Here is a 21,623-nt window from a genome sequence, read left to right as displayed (position 1 = left end):
AGCGCCTACCACATGTCGAGTAAGAAGAGGGTGACGAACTTACGCTGGGGGCTGCGCCGGGGGCTGCTGTCCGCGCTGCTCAGCACCACCAGTGGTGTTGTTAAAGCCCTAGCCGGGGGCTGGCTGCTCGCCGAGGTCCTTGCCCTCTTCACCCTCTAGGCCAGCGTCTTTGTCTCCCTATGGAAGCAAAATGGATCAAGACAAGCGACCCAATTCGAGGAAATGGAAATGACAGTAAGGAATGGAGAACTTACTCGTCATCCATCTCCTCCTCTTCCACCAGTTTCGTTTTCCTCTCCGGGCTAAGAGGCCCGAGATCAAAAGGGAGCTCCACATCATCATCTGAGTCAACACCTGCCGGAGGAGGCGAAGGAGGCGGCGGGGTTTGTGCGTGCCCAGATGAGGAAGGGGCTGTTGTCTTCTTCTTCTCAGCGACCTTAGTCAGCCTCTTGGCCGCCGTGGCCCTCGTGTGGCGGCCAGACCCCTCCAGGGTCAATTGAGGACGCGCAGCCCTGCCGGGCCAGACCGGCTCACCGGAGCCAGCCCGCTGCGGGACTCGCCCTCTTCCCCTAGTTGGCGTCGAGCCCGCCACCACGTCCTCCTCCTCCCCCGACGACTCATCGGTCGCGTCTTCGACGAGCGGAGATCCAGTGTCGGCGCTGCTGACCTCCCCGGAGGCCGCCGCCCACCGGGTGAGCTCCTATTCCTCCGCCGCCGTTGCGGCCTTGTCCTCCACGCCCCCGGCGCTGCCGGCCTCCACGGCAAGCTGTGCCTCCCTCGCCCTAGTAGCAATGTAGTCCAGCTCTGCCTGGGTGGTGTCCATGATAAGCCACCGCTCGGCGTCGGCATTGACGTACACCTCGATCAGGGTGTCGAAGAATCGCTGCACATCCTCGTCCTTCGGCTCCTCCCAGCTCGGGACAGGGCCATGCGCATTACAATCCGGCATCATGGCGATGATCTCGGACCGACGCGAATTGTTACACAACGGGACCACCCCCGCTGGCAGCTTGAAAAATGGCCCCTTGAGGGCCTTGCCAACTTTTGCGGTAGCCCTCGCGGCCTTGCCGGTCCGCTCGACCTCGCCATCGCGACACACATCAAGTTGGAAAAGCCGCTGGCAGAAGTGAGCATGCGCCAGCACTGTGAAGTTGTGATCGAGGCCGGGGCGGAGTCGCATAATGTCAGCCGGGTTCGTAAAGAGCCAAGCTGGCCTCCCCTTGCTGTGCAACGGGGCGATCCGGCGGTGAATGACGTCCGCCCCGATCATCTCAAGGGTGAGTCTAGCCTGGGTGAGCCGAAGAATCCTGGTGGTGGCGACGGTGAGCCTCCCATCGGCGGCGTCGACATCGCTCCAATCGCTGCCGCGGACCAGCGTCAGTCGGCGGACCTTGCAGAATTCCGGCGGGTTTTCATCTTCAATCCAGCACCACCGACCACGCCATTCCTCCCACCTCTCCTTCACGGCACCGTCCGGGTACGCCCCCTTGGACCTTGGGATCCAGGTGACACAACTGGAGACGGCTCCTCCCGGCTGGATTCGAGGGAAGAAGTAATGGCGGAAGAGCGCCGTGTTGGGCTGCACCCCGGCAAAGCCTTCGCAAAGATGCGTGAAGAAAGCCATGCACGCCACCGCATTCAGAGTAAAATCCAAGAGGCGAAAGCCGAATGCGTGCATAACGTCGCAGAAGAAATCGGAGAAAGGAGAGCATAACCCGCAAGAAAAGTAATCAACAAAGAAGGGGTACCAATTCGAGGCAGGATCAGCGCAAGCAGCAGGAATGATGCGCGTCGCCGGGTGTCCCGAATCCTCTCCCCCCGTCTTCACTCCCCATAGGGGCTTGAAGAAGGCCCGGAGCTCTTGAACATCAACCCTCAAGGGGAAGAAGAAGGCTGACTTCGTCCAGTCCCCCGACAGCGCGCTCTCCGGCGGCTCCACCGTCCCGGCGCCCTTAGCCACCCCTTTGCCCTTGGTGAATTTGGGAGCCATGGCGACCAAGAAGTTCAGAGGGCTGAGGAAGGGGGATGGCGAAGTAGCGGCGGCGGGTGACAGAGAAAGCTTAGGAAGGAAGGAAGAGAGGGAACGGCGGCTCTGAGATTGGAAAAGGCACAAGGGAAGAGGAGAAAGTGAGCAGCGCGCCCACGGTTGTTCCTTCTTATGGGGGAAAAACGCGGGCCGCCTCCTTTCACATTAACTGTGATCTGACACATGCCCGTAGGAAGAAACCCCACACATGCCGCCCACGTCATACACGCCTCCCCACGCCGCGCGACACGTGGGGAGCATGGGAAGCGTAGCGCGCGAAGAGACTTACCGCGGTAAAAACCGTCCCGCCTGCCCGCACATCGTTTTTGGGCCTAGCCCAACAACGCGATTGCGCTTACGTGTGGCCTAGGCCCGGGGGCTCCTGTCGGTGTAAAAAAAGAGGGGGTACGGTTTTTGTACCCCTATAACTGTGCACGGGCAGTCTGAGCCACGGGCACCACCACACTGAGCAAGGCAAGGGGGTGAGCCAAGGTAAGGCCGAAGCTCAGGAGAAGCAGAACGACGCCAAGACCAAGACCACAAAGAGCAAAGGGGACGAAACGGACCCCCCGGGCAAGAACCTTGCCGGGAGGCAGTTTTATCAAACCCGGCAAGACCCTTGCCGTGGCAGCTCGCCCCACACCTACGGAGTGAGTCACCCTTGAGTCCACTGCCCCCATGGGGCAAGGATTCGGGAGACATCCCCATGGTGGCATGCAGATCTTTGTGAAGACATTCAAGATCAGATACACCCTTCAGAAGATGATGACCCTTGGCGGGATCCCAACCAAGGAGGACCACAAGGCCCCCGGCAAGCGCGTTGCCGGGGATGACAGCAGGCGCCACGGCAAGACCCTTGCCGGGGCCCTGGCAAGGCCCTTGCCAAGAACACCCGTTGGGCCACCATCAGGCCCACGCTAGTCAAACCTCCACCGACGATCGCATGCAACTGCCGACCCAACCAGCTAGGCGGGCACCTTCATGGTGGCATGCGGATCTTCATGGAGACCCACCACTGCGCCACCTCAGCTGCCTGCCTGCCTACATGGCACCGCGGGCGCCGCTGGCCAGGGCGCGTGTCGACACGAGAGGGAGCGGCGACGGACGAGATAGGTCTCTCCCCCGTCCCCGATAAAGCAAGGACACCTAAGTAGGACGCATTAAATGCGCCTTGTCATGTAATGCGAGGGATAACCTCACATCATTGTACCCTTTCCACCTCCTGTGTGCCACTGTGGCCACCCCTTTCCTATAAAAGGAGGCCCGAGGCGACCAGGAGGAGGATTCGGCTTTTTGGAGCTCCTCACGCCCCATAGCTAGCTCAAGAGCACAGATATACAATCCACCAAAGCAGGAGTAGGGTTTTACGCATCCCCACGGCCCGAACCTGGGTAAATGAACCGTGTGCTATCTGTTTGATCCGCTCTTCTCACGACCCCGCGCCCCGCAACCGTAGTAGGGATTCTTGTGATCCCATAGGTGTCGTTCCCACCGACATAAATGAAGCCATCTAAAATACTACTATTATGTTACTTTGCATTATGAAGGTAGTAATTTAGGCTAGTGTCATATGCATGACACTAGTCTAAGTTACTCCCCACTATGACCAGCCTTACGAAAACCAAATAGTCCCAAAACACTTAGGCGCTGTGCATTAACTTCTACCTTGTTTCTTGTTTGTTGACATATCAACCAATAAGAGATGAGAGGTGTGCATGCTTTTAATGACTTGCAATGGCTAGTTCATTGCATGCAATGCTATTAATTAGCAAATAAACATTGGTGACCCCAGGAGGAAATGGTGCTAAGCGCGTGGACCTATGCAGAATGAGTATCAACCAATGGATAATGGAGTTTAATTGTTAAACAATAGCAATTTTGTCTCATGCAAGAGCCTGGCTAGTACTCCAAGGAACCGCACCATGTGAGCATTCGTAACTGCCACATTCAGGTTGCGCTTGGCTCTTCGCCTCTTCGAGAAGACGAACAATAATGATTACTCCTACTTCTACAGTATCGAATGCACTGCTGCATGTCCGTCTACCTCGTGCGAGAGGGATAGCGAAAGCTTCAACTTACTGCTCCTACCTTTGCGTCCATGACAGGTGGGCCCAACAGGTGGTTGGCCCTCCTGTCATGCAGCCAAAGGCAGGTGCAGTTAAGGCACCGGAGCTCAGTCCGCAAGGGATAGGGCGTTGTAGTAATGAAATTTCTTGGTCTTGTACGAGTTGACGAAGATAGGGGTTGCTTGCTTGCTAGGGTTGCTCACTACGTATATATAGGCCAGAGCCTCCGCGCTTGCTTGCTAGGGTTGCTCTATTCACACACTCTCGTCCTCTCCAGATTTAAACAAGATAGGGGTAGTAAAACCGTCCTTCTCCCTTCAAAAAACACTGGCTTTCTATCCTCACCGCTGGTTACATATCCGGACATCTCCCCCTCTGCCGGTGAAGGGGAGGAGGGGCAGCGTTTAGGCCGTAGTCGACGGCGAGGGAGGAGACCCACTACCGGCCGCACCGTTATCTCCGGCTGAGCGCCGGTGCGGGAGGTCCTCCGATCTCTTCGTCGTTGCCTGTGGGCGGATCCGGCCTCCCGCCGCCCACCTATCCACATCCCGATGACCTTCAGGTATATCTTCGTTCGAAACCGCCTTAGCTCTACTTCCCCAGCTCGCTACGTCGCTGCATGTGCATCATTTTCTACCTCTCAGCCCCTCTCGATCGGATGGTCCAACGTCACATTTTTTTTCTATTGTTAGAGGTAAAGCTACTTCATGGAGTCGAATCTTGTACTCCCTCCATCCGAAAATACTTTTCATTCAAATGGATGTATCTAGATGTATTTTAGTTCTAGACACATCCATTTTGATGACAAGTAATTCCGAAGGGAGGGAGTACTTGGTTCAAACAAGAAATAAAGTGGGGGTGGGGGGATTTAGTATGTACATCAATGGCGGAGCTAGCACAGGATCATTGGGAGGGGCAATGGCAAAATATGGCTTTATGAAGGGGTAAAAGTCCCTATTTTTCTCAATCTATGCCATCTTAAAAAAATTCTTCACAAAAGCTACCAGGTTTGGGGGGCCATAGCCCCCTCAGCTGTCAGGACCCCAATCCTAAGTCACACTGATCTAGCATATAACACATCATATCACTTTGCGGCCTCACGCACGGTATTCCCACGGGTGCCACCTTATCTGGCCCGGGACCATTTGCGCCTTTTGGCTCACGTATATGATAGTGTCGCTAGCATCCATATGACAAAGAACCCGGGCCGACATGGCTAGTCGTGAACCCAAAGCGGCACTAACCCATGGGGACAGGCATACATGAATCAACCTCGAGCATGTCGGTCAACAACGTGTGAATTCGGGCTGTAGCACTGGGCTAACAAGACTCCGGTAACCCGGGCTGTAGCAGGCTAGGCAGGACTCCGGATGTCACCACGTGACATTTCCCCGAAGGGAAAGACACAGGAACGAAGTGAAACACATGCCGGCCAGTGCAGATGGGCCGCCAGGTAATTGGCCCAGGTAGGTTCTCTCTCTCTCTCTGGTTTTTTCTATTTATTAATGTTTTCTATTTTCTGCAATTGGTTTTGATTTGATTTAAAACATCAAATCATTTTTTTAACTTTTTGTAAATTGTTATGTGAGCTCGGGAACTAGTCCAAGGTCACAGGCAACTTACAAAAATATTTGAACTTTACTTCTCATATAACAGAAATAAATTCAACTCAAATATGTCACTGGTTTAAGTCAAAGGCCCAAAATAAATATTTCTGTGATTCCAAAAATATTGGTTTGAATTTTACCTCTTACCAATATTTTCACAGAGTAACAGGAACATTTCTTTGGACTCATTTGATGAGATTTAAATGTTGGTTATTTTTAAAAGGTTTCTGAGGCTTTTAAAATTCCCTCAATTCAAATTTCAGAATTTAGACATGGTGATCATGCAAGGACAGGCAAAGGCTAAACCAGGGCTGTGACAACTCACCCCCACTAAACAAGAATCTCGTCCCGAGATTCAAGACGTGAGGTAAGAGGTCAAAGGGGGACACAAACTAACACAATCTTCATGATCCAATTATGCTTCTCGAAGATGTTGGTTTATTGCTTCAAGTTGATCTTGACGTCTTTGCTTTCGAGATCTTCATCCAACATGATGACGACAGAAGGAAACTCTATAGAAAATGATCTTCTCAAAGATCAGGAGATACACGATCAACTCATGGAAATGAGACGTTGAATCATCTCTTGATCCAAGACACAAACACACATAAAAAGGGATGGAAAGAACAAATGATGAAAGTTCAATTTGGTAGAAAACACTCCCACGCTTAAGTAGGATGGTGCATAGGTTTCAAGGTAGCGAGGAGTTGATTGCCATGATTCCATAACAGGGCACCTCAGGGAGGGCGACTCATAGAGTTATTCCCTTAAGTGGAAAAAAGAATTACTTTTGATGCATAGATCATTGAAACTCTTCATACCAGCCTAAGGAAAATTCACAAAGAATCGTTTGAAGGAGTTCGAAGAAATGGCATGCCCAGACTAGAATGGATGATGTGGACCACCTTGTTGAAGACAACGCAATGGATGATTTTGCTTGCGCGTGCTCTCAAGAACTTGAGCATTTCCATATTCATCAAGGCTCTACCAACATCCGTGCCGAGGATCCTGGCAACACATCTTACTACCATGATGAATAACGATGGAGGATGCAGGTGCAGAGGAGGACAAGACTTTCTCAGATTTTACCTTAGTGAGGCCAAGGAAACAAAAATCTGGACGATCGACCGAGAGACATTTAGCACTCCGCTTCTAATGTTCTCCTTGATGTACCAGCTTAACCCAATACCATTCGGTATCTGGAACATCAAGTAAAGGTCCGACTTCAGAAACTCAAAGAACCCATAAGGAACAACTTATGGACTAAGTCATACCAACTGCTCATGGAAGAGTGGCCAAATTGCTGACTTGAGATACTACAATAATAGTGCTTCCAGCTAGGTGCATCCACTTCACTGGAACCTATATCATAGTTCTTGGAAGAGGTTCCAACCATCATACCTGCCTGAGATTCAGATCTGGTTGGTAACAGGATAATTCAAACAACGTGTTTGGGAAAGAAAGTTTGCAACACAAATCGACAAGATGACGTCGCGAGATTCTCGGGAGATGAACTACGATAGCAAGCTCCAAAACATGAGCTGGTTCTGCTACACACATGTGAAAACGTTGTCCAAGACAAGCATGACCATAGAGTAGTCTTACAATAAAACACTACCAAAGTTCAGGTGAGGAACCATCATCGAGGATATCGAAGTGCTTCATCAGTCCGGATTAGCTCTTATGAAGGAACTCCTTCTCCTTGAACAAATCAGTCAGTGGCTTGGTGTGCTAGGGACACATATGGAATGAAGGTTGCAAGTCTCCAACCCATAGAATACTTCGCACGAGTGCATGACTGACTTGGGATGATTCCAGAGGAAAAAAACAAACTTTCTTGGATTCATGGCGGCAACTTTCACCAAATGCACGTGAATCAGAGGTAGTCACTTCTCTCATCCAAACATATGCTTCATGAACGAAACACGGAGAAATGCTTACACAAGTTTCCAACACTAGCTTGATGTCCAACAAAATCATGGAGAAGATAAAGATGTTGTCGATGGGCTCAACAACAATTTATCGAGATTTCCATAAAATGGAATTCCATGACTATGTGAACAAGGTGTTAGCATTGGCCAGAGCCTAAGATATAATGGTGTATGCTCGAGGAAACAACCACGAGTAAGACAACATTATGAGCATCATTGGTTCTGATTTGATTTGATGATAGCCCATGATCAAATCAATGTCTGGACAAGACAATAGATCCAACAATTGATCCCGAGGACCAATCGATGAAGATATCATCTTTCTTCAACACACACACAACACGAGACATCCCTTTAAATGAACTAAGTTAGGCAAGCTTGTATCTTCCAACTCTCCAAGTTGTTGTTTAGCTTAACAAACTAGCTCAGGGTATCCAACACAGATTCTTGGAGAATGGGTGGTTTGGAGGAAAACCAACGTGATCACGAACTCAACATAGCGGTCAGGTGACAACCTGGTAATACTTGCGAGAAGATATTCGGAACATCACGAACCACCGATATGTAACTAAGCTCGGGAACGATCTTGCTTTTCAGGGCAAGATGATATGATCAAATAAGCGAGGGACTGGCACAATCCTAACTCATTGATCGAAGTGTGCACCAGAAATATGGACTAGGTAGCACGATCAATCTTAGGATGATGATTCAATAACCAGCACGCTAAGAATGAGAGTATTGTCCATTAACTACCAAGCAACGGAGTTGCTAGGAGTATTGATTTCACACATCACGACTCACTTGTCGGCACTCCGGTTACAATAACAGGACACCGTGGAATGAATAATGATGGCGAGAAGTATCACTGTGTCAAGAATTCATAAGATGGTGTGCAATTCCCATGACATTCTTGACATAAGACGGTAATACTTCAGGATAGAACAGAATCGAAAGCTGGATTGGCATTTTGATCTGCGAAATACAACTACTTTGACCCAATCCTAGATATGGATGAGGTGCTGGAGTTTGTTTCTCCTAGTCATTCCGGAATAGAATGGCTTGACGGACCACAAGAATAAAAGGGCATTGATGAACACAAATGCACACATACTCTTGGCTATCAACTGATAGAGGATGGTCGGAATACAACTGAAGGGGAACAACTCAGGGAACATATAATTTTCTGAGTTGTGGATGCATAGATTAGCATGTCGAACCAAGTTCAACAGGTTTCTTCCAGATAACCCATGCAGAAGAAGAAGGATTGGCATATTCACAATTATGGATGGAGAACTCCTCAAGAGTACTCTGATTGTGAGCTTTTGGTCCAAAGAACATCTGCCTTAATGGTTCATGGTATTTGGAAGAAGGAAATACCATGGACCTCGAGGACTAATGCAAAGGTCACTAATATCCTAAAGGAACTAGCAAACACTATCGACATGAGGTAAGTAGGGTGAATCTCGGGTTCAAAACCCAGGAATAGAATACCTACTACTAAATGGCATCACGGAATGCTTTCGAGAATGGTGGCCAGAATCATCACACCGGAACACAAAACATGGCTAGATTACTAGGTGACTCCCTAAAACACCTAGGGTCATAATAATAATAGCTCCAACATATATGTCGAGGCAATAAAGTACCTCAACTGACCGGTTAGTGTGCTTATTCTGACCAAATGGACATCGGGAACATGGAGGAATGATTGCAAGTGCATCAGACTATCTAAAAACCTGGGATGACTCGGACAGCATAACGGCTGTAAATGCTCAAAATGATTTGAGACATCCTGCAAAAATGGTGGCATAACCACTCAACATCACCATATCAAGGTTCTGAGGCCAACAATGAACATATGGAAGTAGTAGGAACTGAACTGAGGCTTGAACTCAACAATCCTAGGCAACTACGGTTTAGTAACACGTCATCCTGAGAGATAGAAGAGAAGCCTAGTTCTTAACCCCGTAGAAAAGATAAGATGACTCAGATCAAAAGGTCATGAGGATAAGGAGTAAAAAGAGCCTTACATTCCCTTCCACAATCAATTCCCTTATATAACTAAAGCATTTCTAGACTCCACTTCGATCAGTTTGGCTTGGTAATCCTACAGGCAGTCAGGCTCTGATACCAAAGCTGTCAGGACCCCGATCCTAAGTCACACCGATCTAGCATGTAACACATCATATCACTTTGCGGCCTCACGCACGGTATTCCCACGGGTGCCACCTTACCTGGCCCGGGACCGTTTGCGCCTTTTGGCTCACGTATATGATAGTGTCGCTAGCATCCATATGACAAAGAACCCGGGCCGACATGGCTAGTCGTGAACCCAAAGCGGCACTAACCCATGGGGACAGGCATACATGAATCTACCTCGAGCATGTCGGTCAACAGCGTGTGAATCCGGGCTGTAGCACTGGGCTAACAGAACTCCGGTAACCCGGGCTGTAGCAGGCTAGGCAGGACTCCGGATGTCACCGCGTGACATTTCCCCGAAGGGACAGACATAGGAACGAAGTGAAACACATGCCGGCTAGTGCATATGGGCCGCCAGGTAAGTGGCCCAGGTAGGTTCTCTCTCTCTCTCTCTGGTTTTTTTTCTATTTATTAATGTTTTCTATTTTCTGCAATTGGTTTTGATTTGATTTAAAACATCAAATCATTTTTTAACTTCTTGTAAATTGTTATGTGAGCTCGGGAACTAGTCCAAGATCACAGGCAACATACAAAAATATTTGAACTTTATTTCTTATATAATAGAAATAAATTCAACTCAAATATGTCATTGGTTTAAGTCAAAGGCCCAAAATAAATATTTCTATGATTCCAAAAATATTGGTTTGAATTTTACCTCTTACCAATATTTTCACAGAGTAACAGGAACATTTCTTTGGACTCATTTGATGAGATTTAAATGTTGGTTATTTTTAAAAGGTTTCTGAGACTTTTAAAATTCCCTCAATTCAAATTTCAGAATTTAGACATGGTGATCATGCAAGGACAATAAAAGGCTAAACTAGGGCTGTGACATCAGCCATACACATAGCTCCGCCTGTGTGTACATCGGACTTGGTACAAACAGGAAGGAAAGGGGGTGAAAGTAGTACACACTGGTCATCCAACCGGTCTCTTGGTCGAAAAGGGAAATATAGGGGTAACGCTGTACACAGTGGTATGACCAGGACTAGATTTTCTATCCACACATAGGAGTAGGTGGCTAGAGTGAACAAAAATGGGACCAACCCAGATATGTTTCTTGGATGTTTGTTTCTCGGGGCAACAAACTATGAATCACGACTTTATGCCCCTGTTTACGTACATGGTGCTGGACTACTGGTGCACCCACTGTTATAAGCCATGACAATTTTAGCCAAATGTTTTTGCCTGTAATTGTTTGAGACTGATTGTTTCCTCTGTGCCTTTTTGTGCAAACAGGGATATCCAATTCACCTGGTTGCTGTTGTGACCTTTTGGTGCACTGCACAAAACTCATCTTAAAAGAAGTGACTTTTGTGCTGTTTAACTGGAATGTCAAAATGGAACCGTTGGTTCATTTTGGTGGAACTGCACAAAGGGAGATCTGTGTTCCAATCCTCATCATCCATATTGGCGCCATAACCTTCCTTTAGGTAAGAATGATATTTAATGCATGTGTTCATCTCTATTTTCCGACTGCCATGAGAAAATAAAGTTGTTTTTTACTAGTACACTTGTACTCCCTCATTGACAAAACCAATTCTGAATTAGAAGGCCAATCATGTACTTGGTTTCACCAACTGGTGAGGAGAAAGAGAAACAGAGCATGAAGAGGAAGAAGAAGAAGAATAAACAGTGCCAAGGCGATCTTGCTAAAGCCAGAGGCCTCAGTCGAGGCCATTCAAGGGCTCCGGCAACGACTACCTTACATGTGAGACGATCCTCCAGGGAGCCCTTCCACTTCTGCTGTCTCACTTAATTAATTAGGAGTACTTAAGTACCACTAATTTATTACTGCCTAATTTTCCTATTGGAGTTAAACAAATCTTTAGTAGGACCCTATGCTGAATCATGTACGTGTGTATGTTTGTCTATGGAGGTGAATCATGTGGTGGATCAGGGAGGGAATATTATTAGTGTCATGACATAATAGTGTTATTGTTTTGCATGTCAATTTATTGCCATTGGTTCAATGAGGCAATGTTTTGCGTATTGTCCATCATGAATTTGATGCTACTGGTTGAGTAATATGCTAATGTCTTCCTATCCTTTCTCACTAAGCTAATGAAGGTTTCACCTTGTTCCTACTTGTGCAAACAGGGATCATGTTGTGCCAATCATACATTAAATGGAACTACGCAAGACAATACAATGAACTGTATCCCAGCCAGTGCTTTAACTCTGCTGGAAGTTCTTGATAATCTTTCGATATAATCTCAGCATTGGTAAACAAGAGTGATTTCAACCATACATTTGAAGTGCACAAAAATATATACTATTGTGTGATTCCAGTGAGCGCTTTATCATCTCTTATGGGACTACATGAATAAGCTTTTTTTCTCAGGTTGGTACGGGGCTAAGGCCTTCATCCATATTAGTTTGCTGTCATCTCTATTTGTATCATGCTACTATCATGAGAAACTCCTTTATCTTTGCACGTTAAAGTTTTGCAACCTATGATATATGGCAATGCTTTGAGTGTTGAGTTGAGCTAATTGGCACTGATTAAATAAACTAATACCTCTCTTTAAGCAAGACCACTATGTTGCTAACTTTACCCATTAAGATAATGAGGGTGCTTCTATTTGTTAGTGTATGTTTCATAAACTAGTCCCACTATTACAGTAATCTCACTCTCTTAATATATGTGCCAACAGGGATGCTTGATTTTGGTGGAACTACACAAAAACTTTGGGTGCTTCATTGCCTCGACAACTTCTGACCTTTCCTGTCAGTTGCTAAACTCCGCATGCTTTCTTCCTTTGCTGTCAGTCGCTTGGCTCATCTTGGCTTCCAGTCAAAGGAAATAGTAATTGATATGCTACCTCACATAGGTTGGTACTGGTCTTTATCCTGATTATTGTGCCTGTCATATGTATTGGTAATTTGGTATTGTGCTACTGTTTGCCGATTTCATAAAGCAGTAATTTGGAGCCTGAACTCGCAGGCAAATCATTACATCGGGTGATTTCAGTAGAACTGCACAAAATGATCAGATGGACAGGTACTTATGCTACTGCTATTGTCGGTGTCAAAACCGGCGGATCTCGGGTAGGGGGTCCCGAACTGTGCGTCTAGGCCGGATGGTAACAGGTGCCAAGGGACACGAAGTTTTACCCAGGTTCGGGCCCTCTCGATGGAGGTAAAACCCTACGTCCTGCTTGATTAATATTGATGATATGGGTAGTATAAGAGTAGATCTACCGCGAGATCAGAGAGGCTAAACCCTAGAATCTAGCCTATGGTATGACTGTTGATGTGTATGTTGTCCTACAGACTAAAACCCTCCGGTTTATATAGACACCGGATAGGGTTAGGGTTACATAGAGTCGGTTACAATGGTAGGAGATCTTCATATCCGTATCGCCAAGCTTGCCTTCCACGCCAAGGAAAGTCCCTTCCGTACACGGGACGAAGTCTTCAATCTTGTATCTTCATAGTCCAAGAGTCCGGCTTGAAGGTATAGTTTGGCTATCCGAACACTCCCTAATCCCGGACTCCCTCAGTAGCCCCCGAACTAGGCTTCAATGACGATAAGTCCGGCGCGCAGATCGTCTTCGGCATTGCAAGGCGGGTTCTCCTCCAAATTGCGTGTACCTGTTTGAATAAAGTCCAGTTTTGTAGATGTTGCGCTCCTTAGCTTCTACGCCCAATAATGGCCGTTTCCCACGTGTCAAACGAATATGAAAAGTTTGAGTGTTTTTTTGTTCACACCCCTAGCCGCGTAAATGAGCTGCCCTATTTAAGGTGACGAGGATTTAGATCGAATCCACACCTTATCCCCTCCACGAGTGTTCATCAGAGTGCATCTGACAAAGGTCCATTCCACCATGGCCAGCCGCCGCAACTCCTCCACTCGCCCTTCCAACCCTAAGCCTGGATATTGGGAGAGATGTTCCACTTTGCATAGCGAACTAGTGACGCTCCAGACCAAGGGATTTCTACCCCCGGCCTATATGGTCCCGATTCGAGCCGGTCTTGCTGTCTACAACGGCGGAGAGCAAGCAGAGAATGCGCCTAATCCATCCAAAGGAGAGCGGGTGTGCCTTGTCCCTTACTTATTAAGGGGGCTCAGATTTCCCATCCACCCATTTCTCTGGGGGCTGCTGGAGTTCTACGGCCTCCAGCTACATCATCGCACTCCTGCATCAGTATTGCATATCGCGGGCTTTGTAGCCCTTTGCGAGCTGTTCTTGGGTATTGAAGCTCATTTCGGACTGTGGAAGGAGCTGTTTTGCCTCGTGCCCCGTTTCAAGAAAGGGTCAATATATCAAGTGGGCGGAGCCAAAGTATGGCGCATCGCCGGGACCAGATATCTGTCTAGAACTCCAAAGAAGGTGTCCGAAGATTGGCCCTCGGAATGGTTCTATATAGAAGACGTCCCGCTGCCAGATCCTGTCCGGATCGGCCTCCTAGAATTCGATAGTGCTCCCTTAAAGAAGCGCTTAAGATGGCGTCCACGGAGCCCTCAAAGGGAAAGTGACAGGAACATCGTTTACCTGATGGGCCAAATAAGATTGTTGGCCCATTCCAGACTAACCATGATCAGAGTTATAGCCGAATGCGTCATGTGGGGGGTGCAGCCGCTTCAGTATAGAAGCCACCCCATGTGAGATTTCAATGGTGAGGACGACGCCACCCGCTACGACCGTAAAGGGCCAGATTCAGTTACCGCTCTATTAAAGATCTTGTCCACTTTGTACAAGGGAGAAGAGGAGGAATTTCTCCACGTCAACCCACGGGGTGGATTATCTATGCACAATCCCCCAAGCTGGGTAAGTGGTCGCATCTACTTGCTCATCCGTTTAGTGTTCCCATTGTTGAATACTTAGTCTGATGACCTCAACGCAGGAACTGCGCCGGGCTGTTAAGGAAATAAGCAGCCCGCCTCCACAACCAGAGGACCCAGGACGGTCTCTCGACCCGGCCTCTCAAGAGGATCCGGACATATCTGTGGAGCTGATTGATGGAGTGTTCCATCAATTGACCGAGGACAATACCTTGGTGGCCATTACGGCCGATTACCCAGGGCTAATCCTGACGCCCCAGGTACCTGAGATCGAAGTCCCAGTAACCCGGATAGGGGTCTGTCCATGGGTGTTCAATTTCCTGATTGCAACCGAACTTTGCAGGGGAGGTTGTTGAGGCGGAAGGCCGAACCTGCGGCGACAAGCCAACAAGGGGTCATAGGGCCCCGTGGGCAGAAAAGAGGTGCAAACCGGACCGAGGAATCAGCGCAAAGGTATGGCGCGCCCCTCTATCCCAGTTGTTATACCTTCGAGGCACATTTGACACTCGCGCCCCCTTCAGGACAAAGAGACCTCGCCGGACTATATCCGGAGAGGCTGCCAATCGCGCCTCCACCAGCCAGGCTCCAAAGCCTGGTCTGGGGGCGAAGGCGAACGCAAGGCGGGTGCCGGACGTTGCTCCGATGGAGGATGCGGACGGGTTGTCTGCCACCAACTCTGAAGTGGAAAGTGCCATGAACCACAGGCGTCGCCGGACAATTCATCGCGATGCTTGCTTCTCCCAAGAGGCGTTAGATGCCTTCAATTCGGGAGATGCGCACCTCCGTGCCGCTCAAAATGTTCTAGCCAGAGCCACAAAGCAATATGTAAAAGACATACGGGTAAGAAAATTTTGGTAAATATATATGTAGCAGTAACCCCCGAGACTTGAAACAGTTAGAATAACTGGTTTAAGGATCGTTTGATATGCAGGTTCTTACAGAAAAGAATTCCCTACTGTCCCAGGAGCTCGAAGAGTGCAAAGCCCAACTGGAGGCCGCACTAGCCGCGGCAGGGGAGCCTAAGGAGGCCCCTTCTGGTAATATACATTTCGAAATATAAGTATTTTGTGAAGCTCGGCTTTGGTGCGAATCTGACAAATAAAATTGCAGATGGCGCCGGATTGAATCCGGAAAAGCAACATCTCCTACGCCAGCTAAAGGCTGGTGAGAGGGTTCTATTAAAGGTGATGGGGGAGAAGAACATTCTCCTAGATGCCAACACCAAGCTGGGCGTCGAGCTGAAAGATGTTCGTGCCTAGCTATCAGACTCCGTGAAGGAGAATCAGCGGCTTCGGCGCGGCATATTTAGTAAGTGCTTGAACGAACCATTTGAAAGAAAGTTCGGCGGGGAAGTCGACTGACAAGGCAATGTCTGTAGGTGTGTTAACAGGTCATCCGGCGGAGGAGATGCCCGGTTCTACGGGTGACCTTCTTCCCGAGCTATCGCAACTGCTCGATCGAGTTCGGCGGGTGATGCGAGGCGTCGCCCAGGCCCTGTGGCCATCTGTCTCCATGCCCGAAGGTATTGGAGAGTTTGCGGAGAAGCTGAAGGTAGCACGGCGACGCTTCCAATTGTGGAAGATATCAGCCTGCCATCAAGGCGCTAGGGAGGCCTGGGCCATGGTGAAGACGCGGTACTCAAAGGCTGACCCCAACCACATGGCCGAGGTGGGTCCTATAGGGCCCGATGGGAAGGAGATCCCTGTAAGATTAGTGTACGGCCAAGTAGAGTTGGCCGCAAAGTACTCCCAGTAGGACTGTAAATTAGACAGCCTGTTAGATGGTATTGAAGAGGAATACAATCAGTCAAAATGACTATGTAATCGAATTGACATTTATAATGCCTTCTTGCCGGATTGTAGATCGTTTGTCATGGCCAACCTTTTCGCTTCAACCTCGGGGCCTGACGGTCCGGAGTGTGTCCGAATTCCCATGCGGTTATATACGAACCAGGGAATGCGTGGAGACCAGGCGTAGGGGTCATTAGTGCGTGAACATACAAGTGCCCGACTAGTTATGTTATATTACATGGTTAGTAAGAAACATCTTCCAGGGAGAATAGTTCCGTTAGGGGTTTCTTTCCCTGGGGGGGCATGCCCTAAAGTGCATGTCCATGCTGCGAAAAGAAACGCAGGAAAAACGCTTGGGGGCACATAGATAAATAAAAAGATCATCTTTAGTTCACCGACCGAATATTCTCTTAAGAATGCTAGCTTTCGGCTTCACCCAGTCTGAGGTACACGTCCGGCTGATCTGGCAGTAACAATCGCAGAGGTGCTCCCTTTACCACCTAGCCGAATAATCAGGAACGTAGGGGTAAACATAGGAGCCAGGCATCCCAGCTTGGCCAAAACTTAAGTCATATCGATGCATATAATGGTGAATAAAAGGTACATGCGGAAGTTTGACACATGTGTTAGGCATGAAGCCCGTATAAATAAGCTTCTGTTTAAAGAAGCCCCCAGGTTTACGGAGCGCGTATAGCGCGTCAATTTGTGAGCCTTTAAAGGTAATAAGAGAGAGAAAAAGGGAGAAGGAGAGAAATGTAAGACGGACAGTATATAAAAAATGGACAGAGTAAGGAGACGAACACAGGATCCGGCGCTAGGCATAGAATCTTTGGAGACGATCTGCGTTCCATGGGTTCGGCTCGAGTTGGTTATCCGATGCGTTTCGCAGGCGGTATGCTCCACCAATCAGGAATTGGTCAATTATGAAGGGACCTTCCCACTTGGGCTTGAGTTTGTCCTTTTTCTTGTCCGGCAGGCGTAGAACTAATTCGCCAACGTTGTAATTTTTGGCCCATACTTCTCTGCTTTGGTATCTTCGAGCTTGCTATTGATATAATGCGGAACGGGCTTTCGCCACATCACGCTCCTCCTCTAATGCATCCAAACTGTCCTGCCGATCGAGCTCGGCTTCTCTTTTCTCGTACATGCGCACTCGAGGTGAGTCATGAATTATGTCGCAAGGCAGAACTGCCTCTGCACCGTACACAATGAAGAATGGTGTGTATCCGGTGGTGCGATTCGGCGTGGTCTACAGCCCCCAGAGTACGGAGTCGAGCTCCTCTACCAAGTGCGTGTTAGATTCCTTGAGGGACCGCACTAGTCTGGGTTTGATGCTGCTCATGATAAGACCATTTGCACGTTCGACCTGGCCGTTAGTTTGTGGGTGATAGATGGAAGCATAATCGAGTTTTATGCCCATGTTTTTGCACCAGAGTTTTACCTCGTCGGCTGTAAAGTTCGTGCCATTATCAGTGATGATGCTGTGGGGGACGCCGTAACGGTGTACAACCTTGGTTATGAAGTCTATCACAGGTCCGGATTCGGCCGTCTTAACAGGCTTGGCTTCTATCCATTTGGTGAACTTATCCACCATGACCAGTAAGTATTTGTGCTTGTGGGTTCCGCCTTTAAGGGGTCCAACCATATCAATCCCCCAGACCGCAAAGGGCCAAGTGATGGGGATAGTTTGGAGGGCGGTGGGTGGCATATGGCTTTGGTTTGCAAAGAGCTGGCAGCCGGTGCATCGTTGGACTAAGTCTTGAGCGTCTGCCCGGGCCGTCGGCCAATAAAAGCCTATATGGAAGGCTTTGCTTACCAGGGATCGGGCTGCAGCGCGATGACTGCTGAGTCCGGCATGGATTTCAGCCAGGAGATTCCGCCCCTCCTCTTCGGAGATGCACCTTTGAAGGACTCCGGTAGTGCTTTTCTTATAAAGCTCTCCCTCGTGGAATCTGTAGGCTTTGGATCGCTGCCCTATGCAGCTTGCCTCATTTTGGTCCTCGGGGAGTTCTTGCCTACTAAGGTAGGCGAGGAATGGTTCTGTCCACGGGGCGATGACGGCCATTATTACGTGGGCTGAAGGTGTTATTTCAATGGCAGAGCCTCCGATTGTGTCAGAATGTTCGGTGTCGGGCAGTGCGGTTGGGTCCGGGCTGTTATTGTTAGGCTCCCCTTCCCATACCACGGATGGCTTGAAAAGCCTTTCCAAGAAGATGTTGGGGGGGACTACATCGCGTTTTGCGCTGATGCGTGCCAGGACATCTGCCGCCTGATTATTTTCCCGGGGGGACGTCAAAATGACGCCAGCCCCCAGTCCAGCCAACATTTTGGAGCCGTCGAAATGCATGATCCAATTTGAATATGTGACGTACCCTCTAGGGAGTTCGGCCTCCGTCCATTCTGCGACGAAGTCGGCCAAAACTTGTGACTTGATGGCTCATCGTGGCTTATAAGTTATGTCGAACGGGAGGAGCTCGATGGCCCATTTCGCGATACGGCCTGTTGCGTCATGGTTGTTTATAATGTCGTTAAGTGGTACTTCCGAGGCTACTGTTATTGAACACTCTTGAAAGTAGTGTCGTAGCTTCTGGGATGCCATGAATACCGCATATGCAATCTTTTGATAATGCGGGTACCGTGATTTGCAGGGAGTGAGGACAGTGGACACATAATAGACCGGCCTTTGAAGGGGGAATTTGTGTCGGTCCGCTTCTCGTTCGACGACGAGAACTGCGCTTACAACCTGATGTGTTGCTGCGATGTACAATAGCATTGGTTCGCCGGTGTTTGGCGCGGCCAGGACTGGGTTTGTTGCCAGTATGGCTTTTATTTCGTCGAGTACGGCCGTGGCTGCATCCGCCCATTTGAAGTGTTCGGTGCGCCGAAGGAGGCGGTAAAGGGGAAGGGCCTTTTCTCCCAAGCGGGAGATAAAGCGGCTTAGAGCCGCCACACACCCGGTTAAATTTTGTATTTGTTTGAGGTCCTTTGGGATATCCAGTTGCGACAAAGCTCGGATCTTGGCTGGATTTGCTTCAATTCCTCTGCGGGATACAATGAAGCCCAAGAGCTTTCCGGCTGGAACACCGAAAACGCATTTTTCCGGGTTGAGCTTGATGTCGTATGTTCGGAGATTATCAAATGTGAGCCTCAAGTCGTCTACTAGAGATTCAACATGTCTTTTTTTGACGACCACATCATCTACGTATGCCTCCACTGTTTTACTGATGTAGCTTGCCAAACATGTCTGAATCATGTGCTGATATGTTGCGCCGGCGTTTTTGAGCCCAAAGGGCATCGTGTTGAAGCAGAATGGCCTGTATGGTGTGATAAATGCCATTGCGGCTTGGTCTGGTTCTGCGATCTTGATTTGATGGTAGCCAGAATATGCGTCGAGGAAACACAACAAATCGTGTCCTGCGGTCGCATCGATAATTTGATCGATGCGGGGGAGGGGGAAGGGATCCTTTGGGCAAGCCTTGTTAAGGTATTTAAAATCAACACACAGGCGCCAGGATTTGTCCTCCTTTGGTACCATCACCAGGTTTGCTAGCCAGTCCGGATGTTTTATATCTCTGATGAATCCGGCCTCTAATAGCTTTGCTAGCTCCTCTCCCATAGCCTGTCTCTTAGGTTCAGAAAAATGCCGGAGAGCCTGTTTGACAAGTTTGAATCCTGTTTGGATATTTAAGCTGTGTTCGGCCAGCCTGCGTGGTATTCCTAGCATGTCTGAAGGGTGCCAGGCGAAAATGTCCTAGTTCTCTTGTGGGAACTCTCGCAATGCGGTGTCGACATCACGGTTTAGCTGTGCCCCAATGGAAGCTGTTTTATTGGGGTCCATTGGATGGACTTGGAATTTGACTATTTCATCTGCTGGTTTAAAGGAGGTGGATTTGGATCTTTTGTCGAGTACCACGTCATCCCTATTCAACGTAGAGCGCAGCGCAGTCAGCTCCTCAGCCGCTAGGGCTTCGGATAGTGCCTCGAGGGCCAGTGCGGCTATCTTGTTTTCGGCGCGGAGTGCTATGTCCGGATCACTAGCGAGAGTGATGATCCCGTTAGGCCCGGGCATCTTGACCTTCATGTACCTGTAATGGGGTATTGCTTGGAAGATTGTGAATGCTTCCCGCCCTAGCAAAGCGTGATAACCGCTACTGAACGGGGCCACATGGAACGTGACCTCTTCGGACCTGTAATTGTCCGGCGTGCCGAACACCACATCTAGTGTGATTTTTACTATACAGCGCGCTTCCCGGCTAGGGATTATTCCTCTAAAGGTTGTGCTGCTTCGCATGATGCGGTTCAAGTCTATATCCATTTTTTGAAGAGTTTCCTCATAAATGAGGTTCAATCCACTGCCGCCGTCCATGAGTACCTTGGTAAGACGAAAGTCGTCCACTATTGGACTAAGGACCAATGCAGCTGGTGCTCGGGCTGTTCGGAATTTAGGTTCATCACTAGCGTTAAAGGTGATGGTCGTGTCACTCCATGGGTTTATTTTTGCCACTTGGTAGACTTCAGCAAGGCTGCGGAGTGTCCTTTTTCGCATATTATTTGATGCGAAGGTCTCGAAGACTGTTAATACCGTATTGGTGTCTCTGGGGTGGCTTTCTGTGGCCTCCGGAATTAGGAGGTTTTCGCCAATTTTGGCCACCTGCCGGAGTATCCAACATGCTCTAAGGCTGTGAGTTGGTGTGGCGTCCTCTGTACTATGAATTTTAGATGGTCCATTAAGCCATCCTTCCAGTACGGTTCCATGCCCTGTAGAGGGTTTTTTCCTTTTGGTGTTTGACCCGGGTGTCTGGTGATGATGCACCCTTTTATTTCGGACTGGGCTTGCCTTAAGGGCCGGATTTTCCCAAAATTTTGTTTCGGTTTTCCGGGCGCTTTCCATCGCACAGTACTTTCGTACGATGGACGCTAAGTCAGCGAAGCGTGTAATACACGGAGACTAATGGCGTTGAGTATTCCCTTGTCCGTGCAATTATTGCAGAAGAATGAAATTGCGTCTTCCTCGCGGCAGCCTTTTATCCTGTTCATAACCAGGAGGAATCTGGCCCAGTAATGATGTACTGTTTCTTTGGGATCTTGCCTGATTTGGGATAGATCGCTAATGTTCGGGTGGGTGGGTGGAATTAAATCCGGAGCCTTATCCCTTCTGAGGCTTAGAGGCCGTGGAATTTCTGAACTCGAAAATTTGGATTCCTGGATGTCATCC

This window comes from Triticum urartu, chromosome 7A, assembly GCF_056163025.1.
Source record: "Triticum urartu cultivar PI428250 chromosome 7A, HENAU_Tu73, whole genome shotgun sequence".
Classification (NCBI taxonomy): Eukaryota; Viridiplantae; Streptophyta; class Magnoliopsida; order Poales; family Poaceae; genus Triticum; species Triticum urartu.
This window is presented reverse-complemented; position numbering follows the sequence as displayed.